General features: G+C 47.5%; 1 protein-coding gene across 4 annotated transcripts in view; it reads left to right on the top strand.

Moving 5' to 3' along the window:
- Window positions 1–264: 264 nt before the first annotated feature.
- Window positions 265–15,869, top strand: part of IRAG1 (inositol 1,4,5-triphosphate receptor associated 1) — a 157,559-nt gene continuing 141,954 nt past the window's right edge. Inside the window, exon 1 of one of the 4 annotated variants that reach the window (XM_063782804.1) lies at window positions 265–481. The gene's annotated coding sequence lies outside the window, so the exon portion shown is untranslated. The remainder of the gene's footprint in view (window positions 482–15,869) is intronic. The other 3 variants (XM_063782793.1, XM_063782794.1, XM_063782798.1) reach the window with 3 other exon arrangements.

Here is a 15,869-nt window from a genome sequence, read left to right as displayed (position 1 = left end):
TAGGAATTGAGGGATATAAGTTACCTCGTTTACAGTAGGTGCCTAATAAAAGCGAATTCTCTTCTCCCCTCCACCTTCTTCCTCTCTCCCCCCATTCAAAATGATATGGTGTGGTTTATCTGTATACAGTAGATTGACACTCAACCTTTATTACGTCTGCCTTCTAGTGAACTCTCCGGTAGTGCGAAGGCTGGAAAGCTAAAAACTACGTTTCCCAGATTCCCATGCGGTCAGGGGTCCGAGGGCGTTAAGGCTCAGCGAATCAGACGCACTGTGTGAGATTTGGGCGGAAGCCAACGAAGACCCTTGCCTGCTGCTCCCGCTGTTTCTGCGGGCACTTCCGTGAGGCGACTGGCACTGCAGCCCTGTCACCGTCCTCATGACGTTGGGAGGCGAGGGGCATCCATTCTGCTGGGGGCCGGTCCTGGTCAGAGGCGACCCAGCAGCCCCCTTATTGGCACGGGGCCCAGGTTTCATTTGGGTAAGCCTTGCTGAAATCTCAACTTAAAGTCTCTTCTAAATCCCACCTAGTAGTTTTGTAAGACACTTAATACTTTGTCATAAATCCTCTCTTGCTTAATCTGGCCAGAGTGGATTTTGTCTTTTAAGCTAACCAATATAAGTGGTATGGAGAGATTTTTATTGCCAAATTCCTCTTGGAGCAATCAGTCTGTGTGTTTTGGAAAGATGCCTTGATAAGGGCTTGCAAGGAGGGTAGTTCCCCCCCACTCACACACCCCCCACCTCACTCCCACCCCAGCCCTCAGTGTCCTCTCACACTAAAGCTTTAGGAACTTTTTGAGTTGCTCCTGAAAAAGAGGAGAAAAGAGACAAAAGTATGGAGAGAAGGCAGAAGGACTCAGCAGATGGCAAAAGCCAGGTGTGGTATTATATGGCCCTTTTCCAGGAACCCCACCCCCACCCCATTTTTCCACAAAGCTTGTGTAAATGCTTGCGGTGGTCAACTTTTTGTTGTGGAAACGAACGAAGTGACTGAATTTTATGTTGGGGAGAACGTACTATGGGGACAGAAGGGATGTGAGAGGAGGCCAGAGTTTTGAGAGGTAAAAAGACCAGGAGACCACGAGTCCTCCCAGGGGACCAGCAGATATACTGGGGAGGGTGTTGAATCTCCAGTCCATGGGATTCAGAAGTCTAAGGCCATCTCACTTAGGTACTGAGGAGCAGAGGCCCTCTGCAGACAGCTGGAGTACACCTCAATAGCAATTAGGGCTGAGTCCTTTGCCCTCTGCTGGGCTCTTTACCTCACAACCTGATCTCCGTCTCCCTGAACTCAAAATACATAAGCTCCACAGCCCTTCAAAGTGTGAGTCACTTTCTCATCTATATTGACACTCATTTTGCTTATTGTTGTTTACCTTTTCTGCAAGACTGTCAGCTCCTGGAAGGCAGAGGTTTGGATCTAATTCATCTTTCAATCTTTAAAGTTATTACATGCAAGTGCTGTGTGTATGTGCCTTCGTGCATTTCTTTTCTGGGTAGAGTACCTACAACTTTAATCATATTCTCAAATGAGTCCAGGACCTAGAAAATGTTGAGAATCTGCATGAGGAAGTCTTTTGGGGGATGTCTGGATATTGTTTCTTGACTTACATGCAAAGGAGAGTCATCTTTCAAAAGTAAAATCCATCTTATCCTCAAGCTTGTCTTCCATTGAGGGTGTGCACCCACCGAGATCTAAAGCTCATGGGCTATGCAGGAAACCTAGACTCAGTCTCTGGTTTCAAGATTCTGTCAATTAGGGGTTCAGCCAAGCAATGCTTGTTTATAGCTTCTTCCCCAGGACGCCTTGCCCTGCATTCAGAGAGGTTTACAAGCCAAGCCGACACCAAGTGAGTCCCACTGTGGGTGGGATCCATGGCTGCCATGTGCTTTCCAGCCTGCTGTCTCTTAAGCTGTAAATATTTATCAAGTGAATGTGGGATGTCAGGCTCCAAAGAGTGTCTAGGGCAGTGTGTGGGTGTGTGCGGGGGTGGTGCTGGAGAGTGAGAGCCCCATGAAAGCTGGTATGTGATGGTGATGCCTTAAGACAAGAATGATAATAAAAACCCCATCATGAGTCTGTATCTCAGCAGCTCAGGGCTGGTGGGAGATGAGCTCCGTTCTAACCTGCACATCTCAGGCCAGAAACCATGGGCAAATGTCGGCAAAGCAAAGCTGGGTTCCTGACAACTGCTGAGTTTGTGAACTTTCTAAAGTTCCCATATTTATCTCGGAAATTAATCCAGTGACACTTCTATTTGGCTGACAGCATGGTGTGTGGGTGTGTGGATGAGTTCAGTAAGGGAGACAATAAAAGACTGGAGGGGGCCAGATTAATTTTTGGTTGGCATTTTATGAGTTTTAACTTGGAGTAATTGGTTGTTAAAATGGAACTGTGTAACTCTCAGTTGCAGCTGAGGCTCCAAAATCCCTGAACTTTCCAAGGTAAGATCACCTATGCCCCTCACACACTTAAGGATATGAAAGAGTTGAAGTAAAGGTGGCCAGGAGAAGCAGGCATTGGAGGAAGAATTTGATGAAAGCTGTCTGTGTGCTTTGAGTACCCCGCAACCCTCCAACTCTAGAAGGGGTTGTGGAAGGTCTGAGAATTTTTTTTTTTTTTTTTGAGACGGTCTTCCTCTGTCACCCAGGCTGGAGTGCAGTGGCGTGATCTCAGCTCACTGCAACCTCCACCTCTCAGGTTCAAGTGGTTCCTGCCTCAGCCTCCTGAGTAGCTGAGATTATAGGTGCATGCCACCACAATCAGCTAATTTTTGTATTTTTAGTAGAGATGGTGTTTCACCATGTTCGCCAGGCTGGTCTTGAACCCCTGACCTCAAGTGATACACCTGCCTTGGCCTCCCGAAGTACTGGGACTGCACCCCACCAGGTCTGAGCATTTTCTACTCTCAGGAAGCCACCCGACTACTCTGTACAAGTGCCACCCCACAGCCATGCCATACTAGCCACAATCTCATAGCGAAAGGATGTCCCACTCTTTCTCTGGACACCCTTGAGTCGGGATCTGAACAATGGGGTTGCTGCCACGTATGATGCCAAGAAAGCACACACCTCCATGTCAGAGCTTGTCAGCAGAAATAGCAAAAGGCATGCGAGCTCAGCCCACGCCTGACTTCTGCCCTCCATGTCTTGCTTTAGCACATCTCATTGGCAGGACCTAAATCCTCTCGGAAGGGTTGCCTGCAAGGAGTCTGGGGGATGTAGTTTTCTTTCATGAGCCTCTGCAGTGCAGGAAGGCTCACCAGGAGGAGGTAGGCATGGGTGCCGAGCATCAGTTCACCTTGGTTAACACACTCCTACTCATGCTCCAAGGCCCACATCAAGGTCCCCACTGAGACTCCTATCTCACTGTCACCTGCCCCCACCCCAGTAGAAAACTTCCTCCCTGTGATCCCTGGTTTATTGTAATCCAGGTAAGATATCAATCTCCTGTGTTAAGCTGAGAGTTTCTTGAGGGCAGGGATTTTGATTCATTTCTATGTCTCTAGCACCTAGTACAAAGCCAGATAAGTCATATCTGTAGTGGTTTTAAAACATGCCCACAAATGTTTTGATACTTCTCTCTTCATTTTTTTTAAGGCTAGTCAAATGAAACAGTGAGAGGAGAGAAGAAAAAAAGAAATCTGTAACTAGTTGTGATCAATTAGTTGTAAACACCACTGCATTCAGACCTGCCTATGTCTCTCTTCAAAAAGTAGAACCTAATTCCTCTCCCTTTGAGTATAGGCTAGACTTACTGACTCGCTTCTAATGAATAGAATGTGGTGGAAGTGATGCGTGACCCTGAGACTGGTCATAAAAGATACGACTTGGTCTCTCTTGGATCACCAGCCCTGGGGGAAGCCGGCTGCCATGTTGTGAGGACACTCAAGCAGCCCTCTGGAGGGATCTACATGTCAAGGAACTGAGGCCTCTTTTCCCCAACCAGCGCTAACTTAAGAGGCATTTTCCTCTCCCGGGAGGGAACCTCTTTCTCATCTAATGTGGGAGGGCATTCAAGTCTCTTGTCTTCTCTGATCCATTAATGTGGTTAAAAACCACAGCCTGTTGACTCATCCATCCTCTTTGTTTCCTATGAGTTGAGGCATGGTGCACAAAAGGAGAAGGAATCAAGGGTGGACAAAATAGAACTAAGGCTGGGAGTTCCCTGTTCTCATCAGCGTTACTGGTTTTGGTTTGGCCAAGTCTGACTAATCTCACTGAGGAAGGTGAGGAAGGACACCTGCAGTGCAGAGCCCCCTCACCTCTCCTCATCAAAGAGAAGCTTGTGGTCCTGGTGAACCCCAGAGTCTCTGGCACGGGTCACACCTGAGGAAGAAGAGCTCATCAAAGAGTAGCTTTGACTGGGCATGGTGGCTCATGTCTGTAATCCTAGCACTTTGGGAGGCCAAGGCAGGAGGATTCCTTGAGCCCAGGAGTTTGAGATCAGCCTGGGCAACATAGCTAGACCCTGCCTCTACAAATGATTAAAAAATTAGCTGGGCATGATGGCATGTGCCTGTGATCCCAGCTACTCAGCTTCAGTGAGCCATGTTTGCACCACTGCACTCCAGCGTGGGTAACAGACCAAGACCCCGTCTCAAAAACAAACAAACAAACAAAAAGCAGTCTTCCAGGCCTGGACCACCCTAGTTGGCCTGCATGCAAGCAAGTGATCTGGAAAGGCTGCACCCCACAGCCGAGAGAGAGAAGGGTTGTTACCCAGCAGTAATGCAAGAGCATTTAATGCAGGCGCATTAAGCCCAGCTCTCCAAGCAACATCTCCAACAGGAAGGCCCTCCTTTTCTCTGTTTCTTGAGGCAGTTGGGGATAAATGAGCAGCTGCCCTCAAGCAAACCAGCTGAGTGTAGAAATTTACTTCTTCAAGAAGGCAGGGCCTTGGCATTCCTTGACCTGCTTTTCCCATGCTGAAATCCTGTCTTTTTTGTTTCTAATTACACAACTAATACATTTTCATTACTAAAAAAACTTTAAACAGTACAATTATATGGAGTAAAAACACAATGTTCTTGACAACCTACCCCCCAGTCTCATTTCCTCCCTGCAGGTAACTATGGCTAACAGTTTGACATGTAGCCTGCCAGACCGCATGGATATAGAAGTATCACACTTTATATGTTGCCCTGCAACCTGGCTGTTTTTTTCTTCTCTTCATCTTTTTTCATGTATGTACGGAAAGAACTCACTCATTTTTCTAAGAGCTGTGAAATATATCATAGTATATGCAAGAGGAAGAAACTTCTGTAGAGTGAAGAGTATGGGTGTTGAATGGGGAGTTCTGCTGAGCACCTAGAAGGGTTTGGATGGTGAGGGTTGGGGACAGAGTAATGGAGAGCTGAATTACTCTTTCCAATAGAGGGGAGGGAATCTGGAGCTTCTGAGGCTCCCTGGGGTGGAGGGAGAATGGGGGAAGGAAGAGGTTGCTGACAAGATGGAATATGAGTGCCCTCCCCACAGTGGTCCTCCCCACAGCCCTCACATCTTCAACAAGTTTACTAAATCTGTGAATGAACATATTCCCCACCTGATATCTCAAGGATGCACTATAGCTCTTGGGACGTTGTTTGTTAAATTGTTATTTCCAGGTCTGTAAGAATTATGCTGCTACTTATGTTTCTCTGTGTGGGGAGGTAGAAAGAAACCATAGTTTAGGATATGCGTTTCTGAAATCTGAGAATGGAGATGATCTTCACAATGTCTGGCAGAACAGCACATGAATATGGAGGCCTGCTGTGTGCCAGCCCTTGTGCTGCACTGAAATGCCAAGGAGGCTGAGCTGACTCAGGCATCAACCTCAGCGCCCAGCCCCACAGGGCCGACAAGCTTAGGGGTCAGGCATGCATACAGAGAGTGGCCACACTGGGCGCGGTGGCTCACGCCTGTAATCCCAGCACGTTGGGAGGCCGAGGCAGGTGGATCACCTGAAGTTGGGGGTTCGAGACCAGCCTGACCAACACGGAGAGACCCCATCTCTACTAAAAATACAAAATTAGCTGGGTGTGGTGGCTCATCCCTGTAATCCCAGTTACTTGGGAAGGCTGAGGCAGGACAATCGCTTGAACCCGGGAGGCAGAGGTTGCCGTAAGCTGAGATCATGCCATTGCACTCCAGCCTGGGCAACAAGAGTGAAACTCCATCTCAAAAACAAAAAACAAAAAACAAAAACAAAAACAAAAACAGAGAGTGGCCACAAATACTAGGAGAGCCACAGACAGGGAATTACAAGCATGTGATGCCTCTGCCCCACTCCCCACATTCACTCTTTTGGCAAATGTCCCTGATTGATCACGGAAGTATTTCTTGCTGAGCCCAGAAGCTGATTCGGAATCTTCTTAACACAGTGCTACAGGCAGCTGTCACCAATCAGTCAGAATTGGATGGTTGATGGGATGTATTTGCCACCCTGCTATAGGTTCAACTTAAAATGGGATTCTGAAATGTTGCCTTTTACAGAAATTTTATTTTTCTTTCTTTCTTTATTGTTATTATTATTTTTTGAGACCTAGTCTCACTCTGTTGCCCAGGCTGGAGTGCAGTGGCATGATCTTGGCTCGCTGTAACCTCTGTCTCCTGGGTTCAAGTGATTCCCGTGCCTCAGCCTCTGGAGTAGCTGGGATTCTAGGTGTGTGCCACCACGCCCAGGTAATTTTTGTATTTTTAGTAGAGACAAAGTTTTGCTGTGTTGGCCAGGCTGGTCTCAAACTCCTGGCCTCAAGTAATTTACCTGCCTCGGCCTCCTAAAGTGCTGGGATTGCAGGTATGAGCCACCATGCCTGGCCAAAAAATTTCTTCCCACTGGCATGGTGGGAAGATGGGTGAGTGGAGCTCAGAGGGGAAGTGAGTCCCCCGCACCCACTTCCTGAGGCTGGCCTGGGTCGCATCTGGTGAGCCTGGAAGCCCATATTGGAAGCCCTAGGCACTTGAGGAAGCAATGGTGGCTGGCTGATAGTGGCAGGGGAACCTCAGGAAGGGGCTGGAGCACATCTGCTGGGCCAGTTGGTATGCTATCTGCCAGGAAGTCAGGGCCTGGAATCAGAAGAGAAATGAGGGGAGTGTTCTGCCCAGCAGCCGTTAAAGGCCTTTCATGATCCTTGGACTTGAACCAGACATCACAGGGCCAGAAGATGTGAAAGCCCACATGAAAGCCACATTAAAACCCCGCAGCAGCTCTATGCCTGCCGTTGAGTGAACTGCCTTGCACAGGGTTGGTCCCCTTTGCTTCATTTGTCCAACAGTAGTTACTTCTCTGGAAGTTAGGCAAGAAGCGCCTGCTCTTCTCTATCTCATTCCCACCAAAGACCCAAGGAATCATCCTCAGAGACCAGTTTCCTCTGACTTTAGGGCAGCGTCTTCCCTGAGGGGCTCCTGTGGCCTCCCACACATCCCACCTTCTGGTCAGCCCTGGGTCACTCTGACCTTGAATTGCAGCTTCCCTGGTCTCTGTGGGTCCCAGATCCTGCCTTTTTGCCCCTTGTCTTGCGCTTATATCTCCTCAGGCCCCATCTCACATAACTGCTCACCTGTCTCCTGCCTACCCAGGATCCTCACAGGCTTCTCTTAGTGCCCAGGCCATTCCCTCTACAGAACAGTGACCCAACCTGCCAGATCCTTGAATACTGGCCTCACCTTCAAGCATCCTCCTACCAGCTGGGCCACAATTGTCATCCCTCACTGGGCTGTCGGCCCCAGCTCCTGTGTGGCCATCTGGGAACTGCCAGTGGTCGTCTGTCCAGAGTGGTCTGGGCAGGAAGCCCGTTTGTGTTTACAATACAATGAATTGGGCACATCTACATGGGAAGTACAACCACCAGGCATGGCTCACTGGAGCCCAGGATGCATGGTAGCATCACTCATAAGGACATCCCTTCTGTCTAAGGCAGCAATGGCTGGTGTAGAGAAAAGAACAGGGACTTCAGAGTCAAGCAGACTTCACAGTCAAGCAGCGAAGTTCAAATAATGGCTCATCCACTTAATACCCTGGATGAATCTCTTAACTCTTCAGAGCCTCGCAGTTCTTATTTGGAAAATGAGGCTAAATAAAAATATCTCGCTCACTGAGTTGTCATAAGGATGACTGAAATAAGTGAGCATGATTTACAGCGAGGATTTTTAAAGTGTGTTAGTTTCCTGTGGCTGCCATAACAAAGCACTGCAAATTGGGCGTTTAAACAACCAGAAATTTATCATCTCACAGCTCTGGAGGCTGGAAGTTCAAAATCAAGGTGTCCCCAGGGTTGGTTCCATCTGAGGGCTGTTAGTTAAGCATCTCTTCCAGGCCTCTCTCCGTGGTTTGGAGATGGCCGTCTTCTCCCTGTATGTGTGTCTCTGTGTCCACATTTCCTTTTTTTTTTTTTTTTTTTTAAGTTAGGACATCCATCAGTCATATTGGATTACAGCCTCTCTTAATGACCTCATCTTAATTAATTACATCTGCAACAACCCTATTTCCAAATAAGGTCACATTCTGAGGTGCTGATGGATAGGATTCACCATATGAATTTGGGGGTGGCACAATTCAACCCATAATAATAAGCTGTCACTATTTGTCATCAGTTTTACTAAAGCCCTGGTTATTGATGGGATTTTAGTGGAATTAAATGGTAACCATTCAGCCTTTTCCAGTAAGCTGCATTCTCCTTGAGATATCTGTTGTATCAGTCACACACTGGTAGTAACAGGTCAGTTGATGGCCCCACCAGCCTCCAAGTCCATGTGTAGAAGCCAAATGCTAAAAAAGTCCCCCACCCCTTTTTCTCTAAACTGTGGTGGCAGTGATGACAGTGGTGGCAGTGGCAGTGGTGGGCTCCCAAGTGTCATGCAGGCTACACCTGAGCCAGGTGCCCATGTTGGATCCTTAGGGTCTGGGGCCTCCTTCGGACCCTACCTCCAACCCAAGCCACTATGAAGATGCTTCATGCCTCACTGCAAATTCCAGCCTGACTGGGAATTCTTTCCCTAAGAAGTGGAGGGGATGGCACCCCTAGGGAAGCCTCCATCTCCCTCCCTGTTCTGTAGGAGAGCTGGATTCCCACAGAAGCAGCGCCCAGCAGCTGATAAGCAGACTTTCTTATGCCACATGGAAGGCAATGGGGAAGTGGAAAGCCCAAGGGACACTGGGTGTGATGCAGGTGGAACAGAAGAGCTTCCATGACCAATAAGTCTTCTGCACACCCAGTCCATCTTGGCAGGGTTAGCTGAAGCCTAATGTCTTGGCTGATTCTCCCTTCCCCCTCCTCCAAGGGGAGCCATATTCAGGAAAACTGCTCTGAAAGTAAGGCCCAAGAGTGGGGAGCTTGAGTGTCTGGGACATGCACTTCTTTTTTTTTTTTTTTGAGACAGAGTCTTACTCTGTCACCCAGGCTGGAGTGCTGTGGCACTGTCTCGGCTCACTGCAACCTCTGTCTCCTGAGTTCAAATGATTCTTATGCCTCAGCCTCCAAAATACCTGGAGTTACAGGCACGCGCCACCATGCCCAGTTAATTTTTGTATTTTTAATAGATAGGGGGTTTCATCATGTTGGCCAGGTTGGTCTTGAACTCCTGACCTCAAGCGATCCACCCACCTTGGCTTCCTAAAGTGCTGGGATTATAGGCATAAGCCACTGCACCCAGCCTAGGACATGCACTTTTGGTGTCAATGTCTCAGCAGCTCAGCACCCAGATGACCTGTAGTTTGGAAAGGTGTCGTGTCTACTTCTCACCAGGTCAAGGATCTGTCTCTGAATGTTGTAGCAGGATTTGTGAGGCTGGAGACAGCTGGGGATTCCTAGTGAGCCCCTGGGCAATGGCCAAGCCCGAGGCTGCTGTTACTTTGCTCTCAGCTTCATCTATGAGGCTGTGCTAGTTTTGTGGAGGACACAGGGCCTCTCTCTTCTCTCTCTTCTATTAAGAGAAATTGGAATTTTCTTTCTAATTTCATCTTCTAGCTCAGCTCTGATTCAGCAGATATTTATTGAGTATCCACATCATGCTAGCAATTACAGCTGAAGAATAATATATGATCCAGACTTCAAGGAGTTTACATTCAAGTGAGGGTTAAAAAAAGACGTGGAAAAGCATTCACTGAAGCATAGGCAGAGAGCAACAAGGACAGCTATTTAGGTGATGGGAAGTACCAAGAGGCAGAGAGAAAAGAGCGGTTACTTCCAATTAAGGCACCTGGAAGCCCCATGGAGGAGGTGGTATTTGTTTTGAATTGTGAGGAATGGATGGGATTTCAATGAGTAAAGAGGGAGGAGTGGAAAGAATGAAAGAGCAAAGTTAGGAAGGTTGAAACATGCAGGGCATTATAGAAGGGTAGGTATTCAGGTGTGGCTTGAGCATAGGATGGTGCTAGGGATAGGGTGAAAGATGAAATTCGAAAGGAAAGTTGGGCCTGGATCATGTAGGATCTTGGGTGTCCCATGGAATGATTTAGATTTCATTCTATAAGCAACGAAGACAACATCTAGAGATCTGGACCAAGTTAACAATCTGATCAGAATGCTTTCAGAAGATTCACCAGGCATCTTTCTGTGCCATGGATTTATATAGTAGAGCTGGAGGCAGGAAAACCACATTACGGGCTGTGGCAACAGTCCAGGAGAGAGACGAGGCGAACATTAAGATGGCTGGGGTGGGTTTCACAGATGAGGAATAAGAGCAGACGAATGGTTACTTAGAGCAGGACAAGCAGAAGGGTCTTCCCCCTCCTACCCCGTAGCTGAGCAGGAGCTATTGGATGTGACCCAGTGGCAGGTCACACCAAGGATTCTGGCTGGTATATGCAGTGATCTACTGGTAAGCAACAATTATTTCATGTCCCTCACCTGCATGAACTAAGTTGGTAGAGCATCTTAAGTGGTGAGCAGGAGGCAGGGAAGCCCAGGTCGGCAATAGCTGGAACTCCAGGCAGGTATCCTGGAGCCAGGTGTTCTGTTATTGGCCCTGCCTAGCTGTGCAGCTTTGACCAGGCATTTTCTCCATTCAGCTGCATACTCAGGTCTCTTGGTCAGATCAGCCAGTGTCTAGGCTAGCTTGTGGCTTCCAGGTTTGCCCTTATTCAGGTGGTATGGTGCAAGAATCGCAAATTCCATCCTCCAGCCTGATCTCTGTAGCCAGTGCTTCTTCACCAAAGTCATCCACATTTTCCAAGGCCCAGGATTCCGTTGTGAGAAAGATATGGAAGTGCCAGCCGGTCTTGGGCCCTTTGGGATCCTCTGTCATCCTTAGAGACATGTCTTGGGTCTTCTAATGATTTCATTGCTCTTCTCATGAAATAGGAATGGGGACTGGGGGGCAGCCACTCAGCTTTATCTATGAGGCTGTGCTAGTTTTGGATAGCCTTAGCAGATGCCTTGTTACACACAGATGCAGGGGCCAGGCAGATGGTGCACTTCCATCTGGCCAGGTCTGGCAAAAAGATGAGGACCCACCTCTTCTCCTGAAGCCAGTGGCAGCTAGGCCCACACTTTTCCAACTGCACTAGCTTCTTCATTGCTGGCTCTGTGGGAATGGCTCTAATTTGTTTAGTATCTCCAGCTACTCCACCTCTCAGAGATACTCCATTCTTCAAATGCTGGACATTGAAATTGGGTTTTGGTTTATTTGGTTTTTTCTTTTTTTTTTTTTTGTTCATATTCTCTAGGATTTTTGTACCTCTACTGATGAGCTACAATCCAGAGAGGCTTTGATGAAGCCATTGGCCTTCTTTTCAAATGGAGTGAAAAACTTGCCCTTGTAACCTAATTGTCAGGCCCCCCCTTAGTATTTGAGCTTTGGGAAAGATTGCTCCCAATCCCAAATTCCACAGTCTAGGTAAGTCCAAAGCAATCCCCAAGTCTACTGTGACTCCCCATGGTGCTTATCCTTCTGGGCTCTTGCAACTGTGCAAGCCATCTCTGATCCAAATGCTCATGTTCCCTGTATGCACAATTCATCCCTTCACTAGGACTACAAGGAATCCACTCACAGGGAGTATTTATGAACTTAGCAGAGGGAGGGGGTCACCTCACAAACCCCAAAGCCTTCTCGTTGGTGTCTCTTTCTTATTTCTGTCATGTCTTCCTCCAGAGTGTTGTCTCCCTTCCTCCTTTACAACACAGAGCTGTCCCCCACCTGACACCTCTTTCCCAGCTGACACTCAGATCTTTGAAGCTCCTCTTCTTGCCCTAATAGTTCTCAAGGTGTTTTCCTCAACAAAACCATTTTCTTCCTAGAAAAAATTCTAAAGCGTCAACTCTTACAATAATAAAAATTTCTCTCTCTGATTTCACATTTCTCATACGCAGAGTTGGGGGTTTTAAGAAATTCCCTTTAGCCATTAGGATGTGATTTAACAGGAACCCAATTCAAAGTGGCCTAAATGATAAAGATTATTGTTATCTCACATAATTAGAAGGCCAGAGACAGGTTGGCTGCAAGCTTCAGGGCCTCAGCTCTGTCTCTTTGTTCCGTTCCAGGCTTAGTCTCGGACGATAGCAAGATGACTGCTGCAGTTCTAGGCTTCGTAGCAGACTCCACAATGTGCCAGACAAGAAGGGATAGTCTCTTCCCATAGCTCTTCTTTATAGGGAGGAGTCATTTCCCAGAAGTCCCTGAGCAGACACTGCCTTCCCATCTCATTGGCCAGGTTTGGGCACATGTCTAAACCCGTGGCTGGAAAGCGGGGTGGGATCTGTGACTCGCTTAAATTAAGCAGGAACAATTTTCTGCCGCTGATGGGGTGTGGAAGGCATGCAGTGAAGCATGAGGCTGTACGGAGGAGGATGGACACCCCAACAAAGATGGGGCACCTCAGCATTCCTGCTGCTCTGCCTCCTGGCCCTGCCTGATGGCAGTTTGTCCTCCCCCAGTATCCCTGTCTGTTCCTATACCCTCAACCAGAGGGGAACCTGCCAGACCTGAATGTCTCTGTCTTTACAGGTCTCCTCCCACCTCTGCACCAAGGGCAACCCATCACCTTCCTGGAGTAAATTATTCTTATGATTTGAGGAGTTTGTATTCTCATCTGTTTTTCTGTTTACAACATGCTAGCAGCCTTCTGCAAGTAATTGCATGAAATATTTTTTGAGAGAAGTTACAGGCATTTGGGGGATTCCAAAACTTCCAGTTCACATAAGCTCATAAGAGTCTTTATTTTTTATCTGTATGTATATTTTTTTTGCCTTTCACTGGTTAGGACAGTGGTTCTCAAATTTCCATGGGAATTTCTTAGAAAGCCTGTTAGAAATGACTGTGCCCTCCCCCACTCCCTGTCTGCAATCTGGAGTAGAATCTAGGAATGTATATTTAAAGTATGTATCAGAGGTGACCACATGTTGAGAAACACTATTTTAGGAGAAGGCATACCAATCGAACCCTGCTTTGATAGATTAATTGAAGAGGGGGAGCAATTCTAATTTCATATAATTTCATTTTTGTTTAAACGAGGGACTTGAGGAATGCAAAAGCAAAGGTCATATGAATTTTAGATCATCAGGACTTTTTTTCCTTTAAGTACATTTACAACTCAGAAAACAAATCTCTCACCAGGCTGTCTTCCTAACTAGACTTCAGGATGTCATTTGTTCGGATGAAATGGTAATTGCTTGTTTTCCAAATGCCAAGTGTTGGGCTGCTTAAGGCCTTGAACAGTCTGGGCCTGGAGAGAAAAGACTCTGGTACTTGGAGTATTTTCAGGGTGTTGAAGCCCCCGAGTTGGTCTTCCCTGAATAGGTTTGTTTCTTTATAAATGGGGACCTCTCCTTGTGAATTAGGTCAAGTTGACATGGACTGCAAACTGGCTGCAGAGTCTGCTTCTGGGGTTCTGCCCCTCTTGCCCCATTTCCCGGCAGAGTTGGAAGCTCCCAGTGTGGAGGAGGGGGATACAGTAGAGATGCAGTGAGTCAGAGAAGGTGGCCACTCTCAGCAGGTCAGGGAGCAGATGGAATCAAGGATACTCCAGGGTAGCCTCCATCTTTTGAGTTGGAACTGGGCAGCTTTAAGTTTCGACTTTCAGGGTGTGGAGATGGAGACTGGAGATCCTTTTTCCCTTTGGAGAAGGTTCCCAGCACTGCAGCAGCAGAGGGAGCATCTGAGGAAACAGGCAGAGACATGAAGAAAGACATGCAAGGGGCCGAGGCCTTTCAGTCCCTGATACCTGGTCCCCCTCTGCCAGAGACCATAAGCAACAGAGTCCATTTTAGAAGTCTCTCCATGGCTGTTATGGGGGGACTGGATTGGACAGAAGCAAGAAACAAGGAGACTAGTTAGGAGGAAGTAGAAAAAAGTATATGCTTATTGAAGGAATGAATTTTGTGCTGTGATATTAAGCTGTGGCTTTGGGTCCCTGCTTTGGGCAAAGGCCACTTGCACCATGTTCCTTAGGGACTGTGGTAGGTCATCAGACTTCTAAAAGAGTAAAACCCTTCTCTTCCTGCTCTCCTCCACTGACCCTGTAGATCTCCACTCTTCCTCTTCCTGGGAAGTCCCTGTGGCTGTAGCCCCTGAGATCCCCTCCTGTTTTTCTCTGTGCTCTCTGGTGTGTTTGGAGCTCACTCTCAAGCTGGTATTAAGCCTGGTTCTGCTTTGGTGAACCCCACTTCGTTGCCTTTTGTAGTCTGAGCTGTGTCTTGCTTAATAGCAAACACTATTTTTTTTTCATAGCCTGTTTGGCTCACACCACATTTTTAGCCCACCAGAATTCCCACCCCACCCCTCTACATCCACATTTGAAACACAGGCAGGTAATCTCTGGGCCATGGGATGACAGCTTACGTGCAGAGCCAAAGTGGCTGCCAAAGTCTATACACCTTTGAGGGGGTTACCCACTCTCCTCAGGCCCTTGCTGCTCTCAAGGAACCCACCACCTAGGTGCTGTGTCCCCAGAGTTCTGCCCTGCAGTTTTCCAATCCCAGGATGCTTAAACATTCAGAAAAAAAACAGGCATTATTCCTGTCCATGAAAGCTGAGGGAGGTCTCTAGCACCCTCAAAGCTAGCTTTTGGGCCAGGCATGGCGGCTCACGCCAGCACTTTGGAAGGCCAAGGCAGGAAGATCACTTGACGCCAGGAGTTTGAGACCAGCCTAGGTGGCCGGGCGCAGTGGCTCACGCCTGTAATCCCAGCACTTTGGGAGGCCCAGGCGGGCGGATCACGAGGTCAGGAGATTGAGACCACGGTGAAACTCCGTCTCTACTAAAAATACAAAAAATTAGCTGGGCGCGGTGGCGGGCGCCTATAGTCCCAGGTACTCCGGAGGCTGAGGCAGGAGAACGGCGTGAACCCGAGAGGCGGAGCCTGCAATGAGCCGAGATCGCGCCACTGCACTCCAGCCTGGGCGACAGGGTGAGACTCCGTCTCAAAAAAAAAAAAAAAAAAAAAAGAAAAGAGATCAGTCTAGGCAACATAGCGAGATCCTATCTCTATTAAAAAAAAAAAAAAGATTTTTTTTTTAAAAACTAACTTTTGGAGAATCTAAAGCAGGCTTAGATGCTTTGCAAAGATATCTTTTTCTTCTACTCTAGAAGAAGGAAGGAAGGTCACAAAGGAAGGCTCAGATCCAAAGTGAATTCTTTGTCTAGTGCATGGTTTATTTTAAATGGGAAAGTTCAAGGCTACAAAAACAAATGATTTGTATGGGGCATTTGTGAATTCTGAAGCATAGATATTTCTTCATGTTTGAAAGATGTGCTCAGATATTTGTGCGATTTTTGTCATTGTTGAAATAAAAGAGGTAGTGAGGCTGTGGAACATTGCACTTAGCATGATGTAAAAAATAAATAAACAACAGTACAGGCCCCAGTGTCCCAAGGAAAGGGAGAAAATGTGGTCCTGTTTGGTCTTCCTCTCACATGGTCCCAGAACACCTCAATGAAAAGTCTCTTCC

This window comes from Pan troglodytes, chromosome 9 (genome assembly GCF_028858775.2).
Source record: "Pan troglodytes isolate AG18354 chromosome 9, NHGRI_mPanTro3-v2.0_pri, whole genome shotgun sequence".
NCBI classification, from domain to species: Eukaryota; Metazoa; Chordata; class Mammalia; order Primates; family Hominidae; genus Pan; species Pan troglodytes.
Note: the sequence above shows the minus strand (reverse complement) of the source record. Positions and strands in the feature narration are given on the sequence as shown.